At 43.9% G+C, this 18,912-nt stretch overlaps 1 long non-coding RNA gene across 1 annotated transcript; it reads left to right on the forward strand.

Moving 5' to 3' along the window:
* Positions 1-1,092: 1,092 nt before the first annotated feature.
* LOC132826968 (uncharacterized) lies at positions 1,093-18,695 on the forward strand. Its single transcript, XR_009645945.1, has 4 exons — positions 1,093-1,215; positions 8,392-8,475; positions 9,064-9,198; positions 18,111-18,695. It is a non-coding gene; the product is annotated as an uncharacterized LOC132826968 (long non-coding RNA).
* The last annotated feature ends 217 nt before the right edge of the window (positions 18,696-18,912 follow it).

The raw sequence follows: 18,912 nt of genomic DNA on the forward strand, positions 1-18,912 counted from the left end.
GTGCTACAAGAGATTTCTGCTGTCTTAAACAGAGTGACAGATCTTGTATTGTGGGCGTACGAAATGTCACTGATCTCTACTCAACATGTACGAGGTAGAGTCACGGCAGTAAGAAGATACTGCAACTGGAGGGGAACAGGTAACTACATACAAAACTCTGCTCCTTCTCACCTATTTTCACCCCCAAAACCAAGGGAGTTCCAGAAAAAACACCTCTGTATCCTACCACAACACTTTGCCCCACTATCGTGGTACCTGCCTGTGCACAATTAGAGTGGAACAGTCTGTACTGGGAGCCATTGGGGCCCTGAAACACTTGGTAAAGACTAAAATCATCTGAGCATTGAGAGTCCCACCACATTGTATGCATTTTCTATTGTTTTTACTCTGTTTCTGACTTCCCTTGTTTTTCCGAATGAACCTGTTCAAAGTTGTTATTTGATACACCTGCACTACCTGTGAATTGAACCCAAGCATCCTGCTCCAAGATTCGGGATATTTTCATCGACTCTAACTTCTCTTGTCCCTTAATGTTTCTGGTGCTTAGCTGCTGAGTCACGCCCGAATCAACTCTGCAGATGGGAGGGAGGGGCGGAACTGGAGGATCAAGCAGCGGCCGGTCCTCCAACCAGAGTGAGTGAGGAGCGGGGCCAAAACATTCTCGGGAGGGAACGCTTCAGGATTGGTCAGACTGCAAACTGTTTTGAAGGTTTGATTGTTCTCGCTACATAGTGGGGCATTAAACCTCTCTCATAAATCAATGTGAGATTTTAAGAAATAGTTGAGTAGTAAATCTGATAACGTACATATTTCCAATCGATTTGCACAAATCGAGTAAGAAACTTCTTACCAAACTCCCAGAACGACTGGTAATTTAAATACCTGGCCGGTATGGTTAAGTTGGACTAAACAATCTACTTGCATGCTAGACATCTGTATGTCTCTACCTCGACAGAACAATTGTTAATGATACATATTTCACCCATGATTCCGTGCATTTATGAATATTCTCTATAAACACCGATAACCTCAGACGCACGCGCAGTTTGGTTTCTATGTGGAGCATGCGCAGTATCACATTGATCAGGACAGGGAGAGAGACATGCAGCTGCTTTCTCCGGCAGCGGCTGCGATCGGCTTCAGAGAGCGGCGCTCAGAGCAGGGGTGTGGGAGCCTCGCTGGGAGAAAGGAGCGGAGAGAATTCACAAGTCCCCGGTAATATTTAAAAAAACCCGAAAACGCCCCTCCAGGCCCGGGGAAGGAGGTGGCGGTCTCTGATCAGGGAAGTGGCCCAGGGTCACGGCCGCCATTTGTTTGAGGGAAGAGGGAGCGCGGGCCTAAGCGCCGCCATCTTGAGAGGGTCAAGGTGCAGGAGGGCGGGGCTATCGGGGTCTGTAGAACAATCAGAGGAAAGGGAAGACCCATTGTTCCTGATGAATTCCATGAACACAGCGTCACTGGGCGGTCCCGCAGGAATCTCCTCTCTCAGTCCTGCTGTGATGTTTCACCCAATCAGAACCAGCAGCTCTCCTCCTCTCTCAGCTCCCCTTCTGTCCTTCCTGCAGCATCTGTCCCCTGGGCATTGAGCTGCCTGTCCTGTCCCTCCCTCAGCTGTTGTTCTGTAATACCTGTGATATCCCAGTCCCATCCTAGATTACTTCACTAAAGACATGAATGCACCCGGTGGATTTCTCTTAACATCAGCAATTGTTTAATACTCACTTACATGTTTTTAATTATATCTTTTTTGAAGTATTTAATTCACATTCAATCATTTGCAATGGTGGAATTTGAACCTGTGTCCAGAGAATATTTGCTGAGTTTCTGGATAAATTACCTCACAATAATGCCACTAGGCCATCACTTCGCCTGCTCACAGGTTCAAAACCATTCCTTCCTGCACAATTATTTGATCCTGAACTCTGGTGATATCACTCAGTATCTCTCCATGTGGGTTGCCTCACTGTGTGGGTCTAATTGTTGCCTCTGTCAGCGTCCCTCACTCTTGCAGCGACTCCAGATCCTGAGCCAATAAAATTCTCCACTCCAGAGAGATGAGGCAGCACAGGCCAGATCTCTGTGGGCTCAGTGCCATTCTACATGTGTAACCCTCACAGCATCAGTCTAATTTCCCATTCTACTTATTTCTGTGTCTTCTACAGGTACTCAGGTAGTTCCTCACTCAAGAGACGTGCCAACTGCTGGTTGGGACGATGGTTAGTCAGCCAGAGAGACAGGGGTCAGGGAGGTCGGCAGCCTTCAATAAATCCTGCAATGACGTAAGATCATTCACAGTGCACAGAGCAGAGAGCAATGAGAGGGCTCCAAATATCAGCTAACAGGACATGACATAGATATAGTGCTGAAGGGGGAGCACAGTACAGACACACCCCAAGTTCAAACACCACCTTTTACTTTTAAGTTTTGTTGTACTGGGACAGCATAGGGAGTTCCCATTTTTCAATCCAGGCGTGTACTGTCTTGGTGGGCATCCGGACAACAGAGGGGAAAGCAGGCCTTACATGAAAGGGTAGTAATGCTGTCTGGGATCTTTCTGTTCCTTAATCCCTCTCCAACACTGTATCTATAGCTTGTCTTGTGGAACGGTATCTTCAATCATTCTAGCTTCTACAACAGTTCCCATCTCTGTCTTCTCCTCCCCTCTCACCAATTGCTTCACATATTTGAAATCTCCAGTCCAGGTGATCATCCATATCGCTGTAACTTGCTTCAGTCTCTACAGCATGCCTTGTCTCGATAGTCTCCTCCTCCAATAACTAGAAACATAGGGTCTGTTTCTGTGCGGCATGACTTTTCGGCCGATGTTTCCGAAATGGAATGAGTCGCGTTTGCCTGTGTTTGGCGCATATCCCTTCAAATCTTCTCCTCTCCCTGTACCTCCCCAAGTGTCTCTTCCATGTTGTAATTGTACTTGGATGCATCATCCTCTGTGGAAAATGTTGCCCCTCAGCTCCCTCTTTAAATCCTTGCTCTCTCACCTCACCTTTTTGCCTCCAACTTTGGACTCACCTATCCTTGGCTATTCACCTTACATAGGCTCTACATTGTTTCATAAACCTTTATAAGGTCACCCCCTGGCCTCCTCTGGCTGGGGGAAATATTGATGACAATGTTACAAATATCTCCAACTCATGTACTCAATGCTCTGGCCACTGATGACAAGTGTGCCAAATGCTGCTTTCCCCACCCTGTCCACCTGTGATGCCACTTCCAAGGAACAAACTAACTGCACCCCTTGGTCTCTCTCTGTTCGACAACACTGGCCAGGGCCCTACAATTAACTGTGTTAGTCCTCCCCGGTTTGTCTCAACTAAATTCAATACCCGAATTAAACTCTATCTTTCATTCCTTAAACCACTGGCCCAGTTGATTACCATCGATAACTATATTCTATGCACTCTTCCACTAATCTTGGTATCAAAAAACATAATAACAGGGACTCCTATATTTTCACTCAAAACGTTTATGTAAATGATCTACAACAGTGGTCCCTGCACCATCCTTACAGCACACTGCTGGTCAGAGGCCTCCAGTCTGAACAACAACCCTCACCCTCCACCCTCCGTCTCCCACTGTCATCCCATTGTATATCCAGTTGGCTAGCTCTCCCTGATCCCTTGTGATGTACACTTACTGACCAATGTATCATGCTACACCCTGACCAAGGGTTTGCTGAAGCCAGAAACAACGTCTGTTGCTCTGCCGTGATCTATCTTCTCGGTCACATCTTGAGCAAACTCCGGTCAAGTTTGTGGGACATGTTTTCCCAAGCACAAAGCCATACTGGCTGTTCGTAATCAGTCCTTATCTTTCCAAATGCATGTAAGTCCTACCTCTCAGAATGACCTCCAACAACTGACCCACCCTGATATCTGGTCATTATTCTGTAGTTCCCTGCCTTCATCTTGCAGCCTTTCTTAATTAATGACACAACATTATAATCATAGTCAGAGAGTCATACCGCATTGTTTGGTTAATGCTAACCATATTCTAAAACTGATCTCATACCACCTGCCTGTTCCTGGATCATGTCCCTTCAAACCTTTCCTGTTCCTGTACTAATCCAAACGTCTTTAAACATTGTAATTGTCCCCACATTCACCCCTTCCTTGGGAAGTTCATTCCACACGCATCCCACCCTCTGTGTAAGAATGTGCTCCCATGTACCTTTTTTTTAATGTCTCTCCTCTAAACTTAAGAATGTAGTGCCTTGTCTTGAAACTCCCCTGACCATGGGAAAAAACAACTCCCATTAACTCTATCTATCTCCCTCATTATTTTATAAACTTCTATGAGGTCATCTGTCAACATTCAGGTTTCAATGAAAAAATACCAACCTATCCAGCCTTTCTTTATAACTGAAACCCTCTATTCCCATCCACATCCCAGTAAATCTCCTCTGAACCCTCTCCAGCTTAATAGTATCCTTCCTATAACTGGGTGACCCGAACTAGACATAGTAATCCAGAAGTGGACTCACCAATGCCCTGTATACTCTCAATGCGACTTCCCAACTCCTATATCCAAAGGATTGAGCAATGATAGCAAGTGTGGTAAGCAAGTTTTTTTTTTTACCATCCTGTCTCTCCGTGTTGCAAACTTCAAAGAATTATGTACCTGAACCCTGAGTTCTACAACACACTACCGAAGGTCCTACCGTTAATTGTATAAGCCCTGCCCGTGTTTGTTGTACCAAATGCATTCCCTCACATTTATTCAGATTGAACTCCATCGACAGTTTTTCAGCCATTCTCACATTTCATCAGGATATCTTTGTAATCTCAGAAAACCTTCTTCACTGTCCACAATGCCATCCTCCAGTCTATCAGCCTGTCACATGCATCTCTCTATGGTACAAATATCTCTGCTAGGGGCCCTACAATGTCTTCACCAGCTTCCCACAATGTCCTGAGGTACATTTGATCAGGTCCTGGGGATTTATTTACCTTTGTGTTTTAAAACCTCCAGCACCTCCTCTTCTATAATGTGGAATCATTTCAAGACATTGAGTCATAGAGATGTACAGCACGGAAACAGATCCTTCGGACCAACTCCTGCATGACATATCTAGTCACATTTGCCAGAATTTTGCCAATATCCCTCTAAACCCTTCCTATTCATACACCCATCCACATGCCTTTTAAATGTATTTCTATCACCCTCCACTATTTCCTCGGGCAGCTTATTCCATACACTCTGCAGGAACCAATTGTCCTTTAGCTCCCTTTAAAATGTTCCTCTCGCATTTTAAAGCTATGGCCTGTCGGTTGGGAAACCCGCAGCATGGGGAAGAGACCTTATCGATTATGATCATGGTTTTAAACACCTTTATCAGTTAATTTCTCAGCTTTCCATATTCAAGTGAATTCAGCCCCAGCTTATTCAGCATTTCCCTGTAGCGCAAACCTATCCACTCTGGCAACATTTTTTCTGAACCCTTTCATGTTCCACAACATCCTTCCTGTGGCATTGAGAACAGAATATCACGCAGTATTTCAATAGTAATCTGGCCAAACACTGTTTAGTTCCCTGGGCTCCCCAGTATTTACCCACAGTAAGTTCCAAAGTGAAATATTTATTTAGAATCTTATAATTCCACACATCGTTGGCTTCATTAATCATTAAGGATACTGGTTTTGTCCCTTGCTCTTCTTTTGTTCTTAATACACTTGTAGAATCTCTTTCAATTCTCCTTAACTTTCTCTGCCAAAGCTATCTCATGTCCCCTTTTTGCATTCTTGATTTCCATCTAAAGTGTACTGCTACAGCCCCGATGCTCTGAAGGGATTCCCTTGAGTCAGCCAGTTATATCTGACATGTGCCCTCTTTTTTCTTGACCAGAGCCTCGAAACTCAGCCAATGTTTCCTAATTCTGTCAGCATTGAGATGCACACTAACAGGAACATGGTGGTACTGAACGCTCCTTTTATCTCGGTTTTAAGATATTCCTACTTGCCAGACTTCCCTTTACCTGCAAATAGCCTCCCCACATCTACTTTAAAAATTCCTGTCTAATCCTATCTTGCTCCATTGTATAACTTGAACTTGTGGACCAGGCCTGTCCTTTTCCATCGCTACTTTCAAACTAATACAATTGTGGTGACTTTCCAAAGTGCTCCCCCAAGAACTTCTCAGTCCCGTTCCCGACCTTGTTTCCCAAGGGGAGGTCAGGTTTAGCCCCATTCTCCAGTTGGACCATTTACATAATGACGGGAGTTTTTGGAACACACTTAACAAATTCCTTCCATCCAAATGCTAAACTCTGTAACAGTCCCAGTCCACGTTTGGAAAGGTTAACATCCCCTATCCTTACAACTCTACTATTCTAACAGATATCTGAGATCTCCTGACACATTTGCTCGTTCATCTCCCATTGCCTATTGCTGTAGTACAATCGTAGCAAACTGATGACCAATTTCTATTTCTCAGTTCCACTAATATCGCTTAACTGGGTGATCATGCATGAATACTCCCTCTAGGTACTGCTGGGAGTTTTCCCCTCAATCAAAACCACCAGCCCTCCTCCTGTTTTGCCTCCTGTTCTATCCTTCCTGTAGCATCTGTCCCCTGGAATACTGAGCTGCTGGTCCTGTCACTCCCTCAGCTGTGTTTCTGTAATATCTACAACATCCCAGTCCCATGTTCCCATCCATGCTCTGGGTTCATCTGCCTTATCTGTCCGGCCCTTTGCATTGAAATAAATGCAGTTTAATCCACCAGTTTTCCCTCATTGTCTGCTATGTTCTTGCCTGCCTTGTCTATTTATATTGCTCTCTTGAACATCTGTACCAGCCTCAAATTTCTTTCTGGCCTTACGACTGTGATGGGTCCCACACCCCTGCCAGATGAGTTTAAATCTTCTTGAGCAGTTCCAGCAACTCTCCCCACCAGGATATGGGTCCCCCTCCTACTCCCAGTTCAGGTGTTTTCACCACCCTGTCTACTTCAGACATTCAGACATGCAGGGACTTGTCCACCAAGATCCATGTATTCATGATGGATATCGTTCACTTATTAAACTTCCAACAGTGATCAGAAGTAAACTCCATCTGCCATTACTCTGCTCAGTTTATCATCTGATCGATATCAGACTACAGCCTGAGACCATCTCCTCACTGTGGTAACACCCTCACCTTTCATGTCATTTGCAAACCTACTAATGATTCCTTCTCCTTTCACATCCGAGATATTAATGTACATAATAACCAGCAACAGTTCCTGCACAGATCCCTGTGGTACACCCGCCGGGCAAGGCTTCCAATCGTGAAAGACACCCTACACCAATTGTGGATCCAATTTGCCAACTTGCCTTGGATCCCATGGGCTCTTCCCTTTTGGACCAGCCTTCCATGTGGGACCTTTTCAAAGACCTTAATAAACTCCATGTAAACCACATCATCTGCACTGCCCTCATCAATATCAGAGGACAATCCTCTACCAAATCCATACAGATAATCCCTAATGTATTCCTGTCCTTTGGAATGTTGATTCATCGCGTCCCTCAGAATTGTTTCCAATAATTTCCCTCCCCCTGCTGTCAGACTATCTGCTCTGTAATTACCGGGCCTATCCCTGCTGCTCTTGAACAAAGGAACCACATTAGCGATCCTCCAGTCATTCGGCACTTCACCTGTGGCCAGCAAAGTATTAAATATATCCACCAGGGCCCCAGTAATCTGCTCCCTTAGCTCCCATTACAGCCTGGGATATACTTTATTGTTACTGGGAATTTCTCCACCTTTTTGCCTGTGAATACATTTAATGCCTCCTTCTCATTGATCTTAACATGTTCCAGAACCTCACCATCCCAACTGAAATCCCCGGCTGCAATGTCTTTCTCCTGTGTGAATACAGATGGGAAGTATTCATTGAAGACCTCACCTATTTTCTCTGGCTCTATGCACTGTTTGTCCCCTTGGTTTCTAACAGGCCCCACTGCTTAGTTGGGGATCCTCTTACTCTACCTGTACTTATTAAATACCTTTGTGTCTTATCCTGAACATTATCTGCTAAGGATAATTTGTGACCATTGTCTGCCTGTTCATATTTAAGGAACCCCCTCTCCCCCGCTTTCTCTCTAATGCCTTTGATACCCATTATTGTTAGAGTTACCCATTTTGCCTGAGTTTCCACAAGATTGTGAACCATTGAATATTTATGTTCCACATTTTGTTCACCCTGTAACCATGTCTCTCCGATGTCTAAATCTCTTTCATCTGTGTCACAAATCCAGTTACCTTATTGAAGAGACTTTGTCTGTGCGGAAACAATTCTGTACTCTTTCCCACAATTTCCTATCAGAAACTAATTCGCTAATGTAGAGTTGTAGTTAAACCTTATCCCACCCTGTTCCTTTCTGCTTGTCTCCAGCCACATCCCCCTGCTGTTCCGAAGCATCACCTTTTCTATTTGGATTTGGAAAACACTTTGCTGTGGGGATATCGTGCAGACCAGGTGAGGATGGGCAGATGTCCTTCTCGAAAGGACAAGTGCTTGGGTTGTTTGTACATCAGCAATGGTTTCATATTTATTTATGGATTGTTAATTATAATATTTGAATTTATTGATTTCAAATTTCGCCATTTCAGAATGTGGGATTTAAACCTTCTTCCCCCGAACATTAGCTGAAGTTTTGGATACATGCTCTAGCAATAATACCACTCGGCCATCACTTCGCGTGCTCACAGGTTGCTCACTCCTGACCAGTTATAGCAGTGCATCATGAAGCTATACCTATTCTTTTGTCACAATTGTTTGATGCTGACACCTTCCTGCACTCGGGTGATATCACTCAGTATCTCTCCATGTGGTATCCCTCACTGTGTGGGTCTAATTGCTGCCCCTGCCAGCGCCTCTCACTCTTGCAGCTACTCCAGATCCTGAGCCAACAGAATTGTTCACTTCAGAGAGATGCAACAGCACGGGCCAGGGGTGGAGACTGGGATTTTCCAGATCCCTGTGGGACTCAGTGCCATTCTACATGTGTAACATTCACTACATCAGTGTAATTTTCCGTTCTGTCTATTTGTCTGTCTCCTGTAGGTACTCAGGGAGGTCTTAATTCAATAGACTTCCCAATTGCGGTGTGTCTCGTCCATCACCACATTGAAGATGGTTGGTCAGCCACAGAGACACAGGGCAGGGAGATCTGGAGCCTTCAATAAATCCTGCAGTGAGGTAAGATCACTCACGGTGCACAGAGCAGGGAGCAATGGGAGAGCTCCAAACATCAGCTAACAGGATATGACACAGGTACTAGAGGGCGAGCACAGTACAGACACACCAGCTCAATCTCCACGTCTACCTTAACGTGCATTGTACTGAGACAGCATAGAGAGTTCACAGTTATGAATACAGGCCTGAGCTGTCTTAGTGAGCATCGGTTCAACAGAGGGGAAAGCAGGCCTCCCACAAGAGGGTGGGAATGCTGCCTGGGATCTTTCTGTTCTGTGTTCCCTCTCCAACACTGTACCTATGGTATGTCTTGTGGATCAGTGTCTTCAAAAATTTTTAACTCCTATAACAGTTCCTATCTCTGTAACCTCCTTCTTTCCATATAAGCCCTCCACATATTTGAAATGTACCGCATTCCAGACGACCACCCCTATGGCTATAGCTTGCTTCAGTGTCTACAACATGCCTTATCTCAGTATTCTCCTCCTCTTTAATTGGGTACAGAGCCATGCTGCATGAAAACAGGACCTTCAGTCCAAGTCATCAATGCTGACCATTTTTCCAAAACTGAACGAGTCACATTTGCCTGTGTTTGGCCCATATCCCTTCAGACCTTCTCCTCTCCATGTACCTGCCTAAATTTCAGTTCCATGTTGCAATTGTTCTTGTTTCTCCCATGTGGCCCTGGTAATTCGTTCTGTCAATGCACCATCCTCTGTGGGTAATGTTACCCCTCACCTCCCTCTTTAAATCTTTGCTCTCTCACCTCACGTTTATACCCTCTAGTTTTGGATTCACTTACCCTTGGCTATTCACCATCCTTACTCCCTGCATGGTTTTAAAAACTTTTACGAGTCACTCCTTATAAGCCTCCTCTGTAAAAGGGAAAGATTGAAGACAATGTTACAGATATCTCCAACTCATGTATCAAAGTGCTGGCCAATGACGGCAAGTGTGCCAAAGGCCCCTTTCCCCACCATGTCCACCTGTGATGCCACTTCCAAAGAACAATGTAACTGCACCCCTTGGTCTCTCTCTGTTCGACAACACGATCCAGGGCTGTACCATTAACTGTGTTAGTCCAAAACTCAGTACCTGAATTAAAATCCATCTTTCATGCCTTGGTCCACTGGCCCAGTTGGTCGAGATCCCCTTTGATAACCGTATTCACTGCCCACTATGTCATTAACTTGATCATCCACAAAATTACTAACAATGACTCCGATGTTCTCAAGCAAATCGTTTGTCAATGATGTACATCAGTGGACCCAGCATCAATCCTTGTAGCACACCTCTGGTCACAGGCCTCCAGTCTGAACAACAACCCTCTCCCACCATCCTCTGTCTCCTACTGTCAAACCAATTTTGTATCTAGTTGGCTAGCTGTCCCTGATCATGTGATCTAATCTTACGAACCTGTATATCATGTTATATCCTGTCAAAGGTCCTGCTGACGTTAGTGTAGACAATATACGGTCACCACTTCAACAAAAACAATCCCGTTAGTGAGGCCTGACTTTGTACACACAAAGCCATGCGGACTATCTGCCATCAATCCCTGCCTTTCCAAATGCATGTAACTCCTGTCCGACAGAATCATTTCAACAACTTACCCACCACTGACATTGGGCTAATTGGTCTTTAATTCCCTGGCCTTCCATCGCAGTCTTTCTTAAATAATGGAACAAAACCATATTGTTGTCAGAGCTGTACAGCATGGAAACTGACCCTTCAGTTGACACCAACCATAATCTCCAACTAAACTCACCCCAGCTGCCTGTTGCTGGCCCATATCCCTCCAACCCTTTCCTATCCATGTACTTAACTAAATGTCTTTTAACGTTGCAATTGTACCGACATCCACCTCAAGAAGTTCATTCCATACCCAAACTATCCTCTGTGTAACAATTTGCCCATTATATTTTTTTAACATCTCTCTCTTCTTACCTGAAAAATGTGGCCCTCCCCTTGAGACTCCCTCATCCTAAGAAAAAGGCAATGACCATTAACTCTATCTATATCCCAACTTTTATTTTTAAACTTCTATAAGGTCACCTCTCAACCTCCAGGCTCCAGTGAAAAATAAACTCTGCGTATCCAGCCACTTTTCAGAACTCAAGCATTTCATACCCAGCAATGTCCTGATAAATCTCTTCTGAACACCCTTCAGGTTAATAATAATCTCCCTATAACTGGGCGACAAGAACTGGACAGAGTATTGCAGAAGAGTCCTCACCAATATCATAACGATGTCCCAAATCCTACATTCAATGGACTGAACAACAGTCTTGTCCATCCTGTGATGTAAACTTCAAGAATTATGTACCTGAACCCGGAGGTCGCTCTGCTCTAGAACACTAATCAAGACACGATCATGAATTGTATAAGCTCTACCCTTGTTTGTTTTACCAAATGCATTACCTCACATTTATTCAGACTGAATTACATCTGCAGTTTTTCAGCACATTCATCCATTTCATCAAGATCTCTTTGTAACATTAGAAATCCCCCCTTCACTGCCCAATATGCCACCCTCCAGCCTTCCAGCCCTTCACACCTGACTGTCAATGGTACAAATACCCTTGCCAGTAGCTCCTCGATTTCTTCCCTAGCATCCCACAATGTCCTGTGATACACTTAATCAGGTCCTGGGGCTTTCCATACCTTCTTGTTTAAAACTACCAGCACTACCTCTTCTATAACATGCACTCTTTTCAAGTCATAGAGATGTCATGGAAACAGACCCTTCGGTCCAACACATCCACGCTGACCAGATAATTTAAGTAAATTCATTTTATTTACCAGCATTTGGCCCATGTACCTCTGAACCCTTACTCATATACCCATCCAGATACCTTTTAAATGTTGTAATTGTATCAGGGTCCGTTTCTTTCTCTCTCAGGTCATTCCATGCACACATCACAATGTGAATGAAAAGGCTGACCCTTCGGTCCCTTTTTAAACCTTTCCCCTCAAACCTTAAAACTATGCCCTCTAGGTTTGGACTTCCCAACCTCAGGGAAAAGACATTGAATGTTTACCCAATCCATGCCCCTCATGTTTCTATAAACCTCTTTAAGGTCTCTGATGCTCCAGGGAAAATAGCCTCAGCTTATTCAGCATCAACCCTGGCAACATCTTGTAAACCTTTTCTGAGCCCTTTCAAGTTTCACAACCTCCTTCCTATGGCAGGGAGACTGGAATTGCAGAATACTCCAATTGTGGTCCAACGTAATACTCCTGTTCCCTGAGTTCCCCAGTCCTTGTCCACAGGAGGTTCTGGAGTGAAAAATTTGTTCAATGTCTTAGCCATATCTGCTAATGAAAGCCAACACACCATACGCCTTCTTAATACCTTCTCAAATTGGATGGTAACTTCAGGGACGCAGGATCCCTCTGTTTGTGTACACTACTCGGAATCCTGCCTTCAACCATTTAAAGCTTTTCTGCAGAATCCTCTAATCTGAAACCATCCCAATCTTTGTAACTTCCCACAGTCCCTTCAACGCTCATAAACTGTGAAACCTCCTCAAGTCCCTATATTCCTAATGCCTGCAAAATCCTCCAGTCCCGATATCCCTCCATAACTCTTGTAAATGCTACCGGCCTCCACTGCCATTATGGGTAACATTGCAGAGACGGGAAGAGTTGTAGAGACTGGGCCATGTTACAGAGGTAGGAAGGGCTGCAGAACCTGGAGGATGGTACTAATGTAGGAAGGGAAGTGGGACCTGCAGGCGGTTAGAGGAAGCGGGACTCATAGAGCCTGCAGGATGGGACCAAGAACGGGTTGTGGGACATGAAGGATGTTATGATTTGAACCACAGATCATTTTTGATTGAACCATTCAGCCGTTGTTAGAGTCAAGGAGATGTACAGCACGGAAACAGACCCTTCGGTCCAACACGTCCATGCCGACCAGATATCCCAAACCAATCTTGTCCCACCTACCAGTGTCTGACCCATATTCTTGCAAACCCTTCCCATTCATATACCCATCCAGATGTCTTTGTATCAGCCTTCACCACTTCCTCTGGCAGCTCATTCCATACAAGTACCACCCTCTGCATGAAAACAAAATGCCCCTTAAGTCTCTTTTACAACTTGCCCTCTAACCATAAACCTATGCCCTCCAGTTCTGGACTCCCACACCCGAGGGTGAAGACTTTGTCTCTTTAGCCTCTCCATGCGCCTCATAATTTTATAACCCTCTGTAAGGTCGCCCCTAATGATTTTATAAACCTCTATAAGGTCATCCCTCAGCCTTCGATGCTCCAGGGAAAACAGCCCTAATCTATTCAACCTCTCTCTTTAGCTCAAACCCTCCAATCCTGGCAACGTCCTTGTAAATCTCGTCTGAACCCTTTCAAGTTTCACAACATGCTTTCGATCGGAAGGTGACCGGAATTGCATACAATATTCCAAAAGTAACCTAATCAATGTCCTGTACAGCCGCAACATGACCTCCCAACTCCTGTACTCAATACTCTGACCAATAAAAGAAAGCATACCAAATGCCTCCTTCACTATCCTACCGACCTGCGACTCTGCTTTCAAGGAGCTACGAACCTGCACTCCAATATCTCTATGTTCAGCAACACTCTGTCAGACCTTACTATTAAGTGTATAAGTCCAGCAAAGATTTGCTTTCGCAAAATGCAGCATCTTGCATACATCTGAATTAATCTCCATCTGCTACTTCTCAGCCCATTGGCCCATCTGATCAAGATTCCATTGTAATTGGAAGTAACTTCTTTCGCTGACTACTACACCTCCAAGTTTGTTGTCATCTGCAAACTTACTAACTATACCTCTTATGCTCAAATCCAAATCATTTATGTAAATAATGCAAAATATTGGACTCAGCACTGATCACAGGCCTCCAGTTTGAAAACAAACCCTCCACCACCACACTTTGTCTTCTATCTTTGAGACAGTTCTGTACCAATTGGCTAATTCTCCCTGTATTCCGTGAGATCTAACCTTGCTATCCAGTCTCCCATGGGGAACCTTGTTGAACGCCAAACTGAAGTCCACATAAATCACATCTACCGCACTCCTAATATATCCTCTATGTTACTTCTTCAAAAAACTCAATCAAGTGTGTGAGACATGATTTCCCACTCTCAAAGCAATGTTCACTATCCCTAATCAGTCCTTGCATTTCCTTGACCCTGACTCATGCATGTACATCCTGTCCCTCATGAATCCCTCTAACAACGTGCCCACTGATGTCAAGTTCACTGGTCGATAGTTCCCTGGCTTTTCCTTACTGCTTTCCTTAATTAGTAGCAACACGAAAGGCAACCTCCGGTCTTCTGGCTCTGATGTCTTGTTTCTGGTGATCTTTACTGAAATGGGTGAACACCGCTTCATATTCCCAGGCTGGGAGATGTGCATTCAGATGTGCATCTATTTGCCCAGTCTATCTGTGTGGCTGACACTGACCTGGTGATGCTCTGGTAGAAAGCACTCTTCTTGCATCTGGTAACATCCAGATCTAAACTGACCACAACTTACCTCATCAAAGCCTTCATTTAGAATGTTCTTTATTTTAATATTTTTAAATGGCAGTTTTGTGAATTGCAGGAATTGAGGAGTTGTCATTTTTGAACGAATGAAACTTTTATCATTGACCCTGACCAATGCAATGGGAATTCATGGATTCTGTTGTTCTCTGCAGACTATCACTCAGAGGATTGTATCAACAGGGAATCTGAGTGCAGATAGTCAATTTACCAGTTTATGCCAGCTAGGACTCAGTGTTGTTAGAGAATGTATAAATGTGTAAATACCTCACCGATAGGTTCAGGGGTGAGTGCACTGGGCCCTGAGCACCAGCAGCTAGAAAATCTTATGTTGATTGTATGTGGCAAAAGTGAGAATTGCAGATGCTGGAGATCAGAGTCTCAATTCGAGTGGTGCTGGAAAATACACTCACTTTTTGGAAAAAAGAATTCTTGACTGTCAAAGATGATATTCTAGAAAAAAAAATCTTATAATAGAGCAGCACATGGTCAGGCCGCAGTGAAAAGCTCATTTACAAAGGATCTATAAAAGTCATAGTAAAGTACAAAACAGATCAAAAGTACACCCATTGTTCGAGACTGAGGAAGTTAGATATTGACAAAGTAGTCATGAGGGAGCCCAGAGGTGAATCCCAGCAGCATGAGATTAGATTAGATTAGATTCCCTTCAGTGTGGAAACAGGCCCTTCGGCCCAACCAGTCCATACGGACCCTCTGAAGAGTAACCCACCCAGACCCACTTCGCTCTGACTAATGCACCTAACACTATGGGCAATTTTGCATGGCCAATTCACCAGACCTACACATCTTTGGACAGTGGGAATAAAACGGATCACCCGGAGAAAACCCACGCAGAGACCGTGCAAACTCTATACAGACAGTCGCTAGAAGCTGGAAATGAACCCGGGACCCGAGTGCGGTGAGGCAGCACGGCTAAGCACTAAGCCACCATGCCACCCGAAAGCTGTCATGATCCCACAGTCATAGAGGTGTAGAGCATCGACACAGACCCTTCGGACCAGCTCATCCATGCCAACCAGATATTCTGACCTAACCTATTCTCATTTGCCAGCATTTGGCCCATATCCCTGTAAACGCTTCCTAATCATATCATATGTCTATTTAGATGCCTTTAACATGTTTTAATTGTACCAGCCTCCACCACTTCCTCTGGCAGCTCATTCCACCCATTGCATGAAAGAGTTGCCCTTTTGGTCCCTTTGAAACTTTTAACCATTCACCCTAAAGTAATGCCCTCTACTTCTGGACACAGCACTCCAGGGAAAATATCTTGTCCATTTACCCTGTCCATGCCCCTTATGATTTTATAAACCTCCATAACATCACTGCTCAAAATGGCACTCTAGGGAAAACAGCCCTAGCTTTTTATTCCTCACCCTACAGCTCAAATACTCCAACCGCAGCAACATCCTTGTAAATCTTTACTGAACCCTTTCAAGTTTCACAGCACCCTTCTGATCGGAGGCAGGCCAGAATTGCACACAATATTCCAAAAGTGGCCTAACGAATGTCCTGTACAGCAACATGACCTCCCACATCCTGTATTTGATGCTCTAATCAATAAAGGAAAATGTTCTGAACACCTTGTTCACCACTCTATCTCCCTGCAACTTGACGTGCAAGAAACTATGAACTTGGAAGTCCAAGTTCTCTTTGTTCGGCAAGACTCTCCAGGGCCTTGCCATTCAGTGTATAAGTCCTGCCCTGATTTGCTTTTCCAAAAGGCAGCACCTCACATTTATCTAAATTAAACCCCATCTCATCAATATCCTATTTCACGCGGAGTTAACCTTCTTTGCTGTCCACAATACCTCCAATTTTGTATGACCTGCAAACTCATTTACGATACCAAGCAATTCAAGTGAACTACGAAACAAATCCAGAAATAATCATTATTTTTTGGTTTTGAATGTGCTCTGTGTAAATCCTGCCCAATGACTCTGTACCAGAGAAAGGCTGCACATGCGCCTGGCTGCATCTTGCCCCCTACAAAGATGGCGGCCGTGCACGTGTCCAGTGAATCGTTGTCCCAAATAAAGATGGTGGCGCTCACGCCGCGCTGAGGCAATTCCCCGCTGACTGCAAACACGGGACTGGGAGTTTCAAATTTGTGACATCCCCTTCAGCTTGTTCCCCCATTCTATCAGATCATCGTTGGGCCATCCCAGGCCTCAACACCTCTTTTATGCTTGATCCACATAGCCCTCAACTGCTCAGTATTTCAAAAATCTATCTGCCCTCTTTTAGAATAATTTGAGATAGAATCATAAATTCCCTACTGTGTGGAAACAGGCCCTTTGGCCTAAATGGTCACACTGACCCTCCAAAAAGTAACCCAACCAGACCCATTCCCCTACCACATTTAACTTTCACAATTGTTTGGGCAAGAAAATTCTAGCCATTCACTGAAAGAAAAGAATTCTTTACATTTTTTACAAAATGAATGTTCACTTATGTAATTTTCCCTAGTTTGAGACTTCACTGGTGCTAGAAGATCTAGTCAACACCTAGCCTGTCAAGCTCCTCAGAATATTTTTTTCATAAGATCACCCTCTATATTATGTGGGTGGCACAGTGGTGAGCACTGATGTCTCACAGTGCCGGAGACCTGGGTTCAATTCCTGCCTCAGGTGACTCTCTGTGTGGAGTTTGTACAACAACACGTTGCCTGTGTGGGTTTTCTCCGGGTGCTGGGGTATCCTCCCACATTCCAAAAATATTCTCAGGTTAGGTGAATTGGCAATGCTAAATTGCATGTAGTGTTAGGTGAAGGGATATATGTGTGGGAGTGGGTTGTGCTTCGGCGGGTCGGTCGGTTTCCACACTGTATGTAATCTGTTTGTCGAGATTCTATTAAATAATGACCTTACCTGTTTAGCTATTCTTGATAGGTCAACCTTTTCGTCTCGAAACAGCTAGCTGAATTATTTTTTGAATGGTCTCCAATACTGGTTTATCCCTTATTAAATATGAAAGTATATTGTATATAGTACTCCAAGTGAGGTCTCAGCAACAGCCAGTGTGGTTAAACAATCCTCACTCCATGCGAATGCATTACCCCTGACAGAGTGAGCTCCTGTATTATACAATTAACTTTTCTGTAGCACCTTATCATTTGCATTTTTAAAATCCAAATACCGAACATCATTGGATTGCCCTTTATCAGCCCTGCTTGTTATCTACTCAATGAATTGTCGCAAATTTGTCATCGTGTCTCTTTAACAAAACCCAGTCTACCATGTTTAATGATAAGCGTTTCTAAATGTCCTGCTATTTATTACTTTAATATTCGACTCTGCTAAAACAGATATTAAACTAACTAATCTATAGTTTCCTGATTTCTGTCTCCCTTCCCTTCTTGAACAGGTGCATCAATCCACTGGCTGCTTCCTGTATCCCCTGATTCTGGAATAGACCAATCGATGCCTTGACTATCTCTGCAGTCAGTTGCCTGAAAAATGTTTATTCCAAGCCATTAGGTCCTGTCTACCTTTAGTCCTATTAGTTGGTCAATACTTTGTCCCTTGTGACAAAAACTGTTAAAACATTTTTCTATCCATGATTAACTTGCTTATTTGTTACCTTTAGGATGATACCGCTATCCTCTTCATGAAGATCAATGTAAAATATAGGTTTACATTATCTGCTATTTCTTTGTACTCATTATCAATTCCACAGTCAGACCCTCCAAGGGTTCGATGCTGACTTAAGATACTCAATGTTTATGTACCTGTACAACTCTTGCTATTCATTTTTGTTTCTTGTCAATTTAATTACATGATCAGTTTTCTCCCTTTTTAGTCATCCGCTGCTATGTCATTCTTTTCCTTGTGGGTACTGCCCTTGACTGCCTTTGTTACCCACGGGTGGTTTACCTTCCTCTTCGAGTTCTCCTTTTTGTCTCAAATTAACTTTTGCTAAGAATTAATGTAAAACAAAACCCCAGCTTATTACAGTGACTGACCGTGTTGTTTTTTAAAAAGCTTTGGATGCCTTAATGTTCTCATTGGGTTTTGCTGTTTCAAAGAACAGCTGAGATCATCTGCAAAGGAGGTGGCAGCCGATTCACTGTTAATTTCCAAAATTAATTTGAATACTTGCAAAAAGAAATTATTTGCATGACTGTGAGAGCAGGGAACTAGCCAAATAGCTATTTTAAAAAGATGTC

The sequence above is a fragment of the Hemiscyllium ocellatum genome, chromosome 23, assembly GCF_020745735.1.
Source record: "Hemiscyllium ocellatum isolate sHemOce1 chromosome 23, sHemOce1.pat.X.cur, whole genome shotgun sequence".
NCBI classification, from domain to species: Eukaryota; Metazoa; Chordata; class Chondrichthyes; order Orectolobiformes; family Hemiscylliidae; genus Hemiscyllium; species Hemiscyllium ocellatum.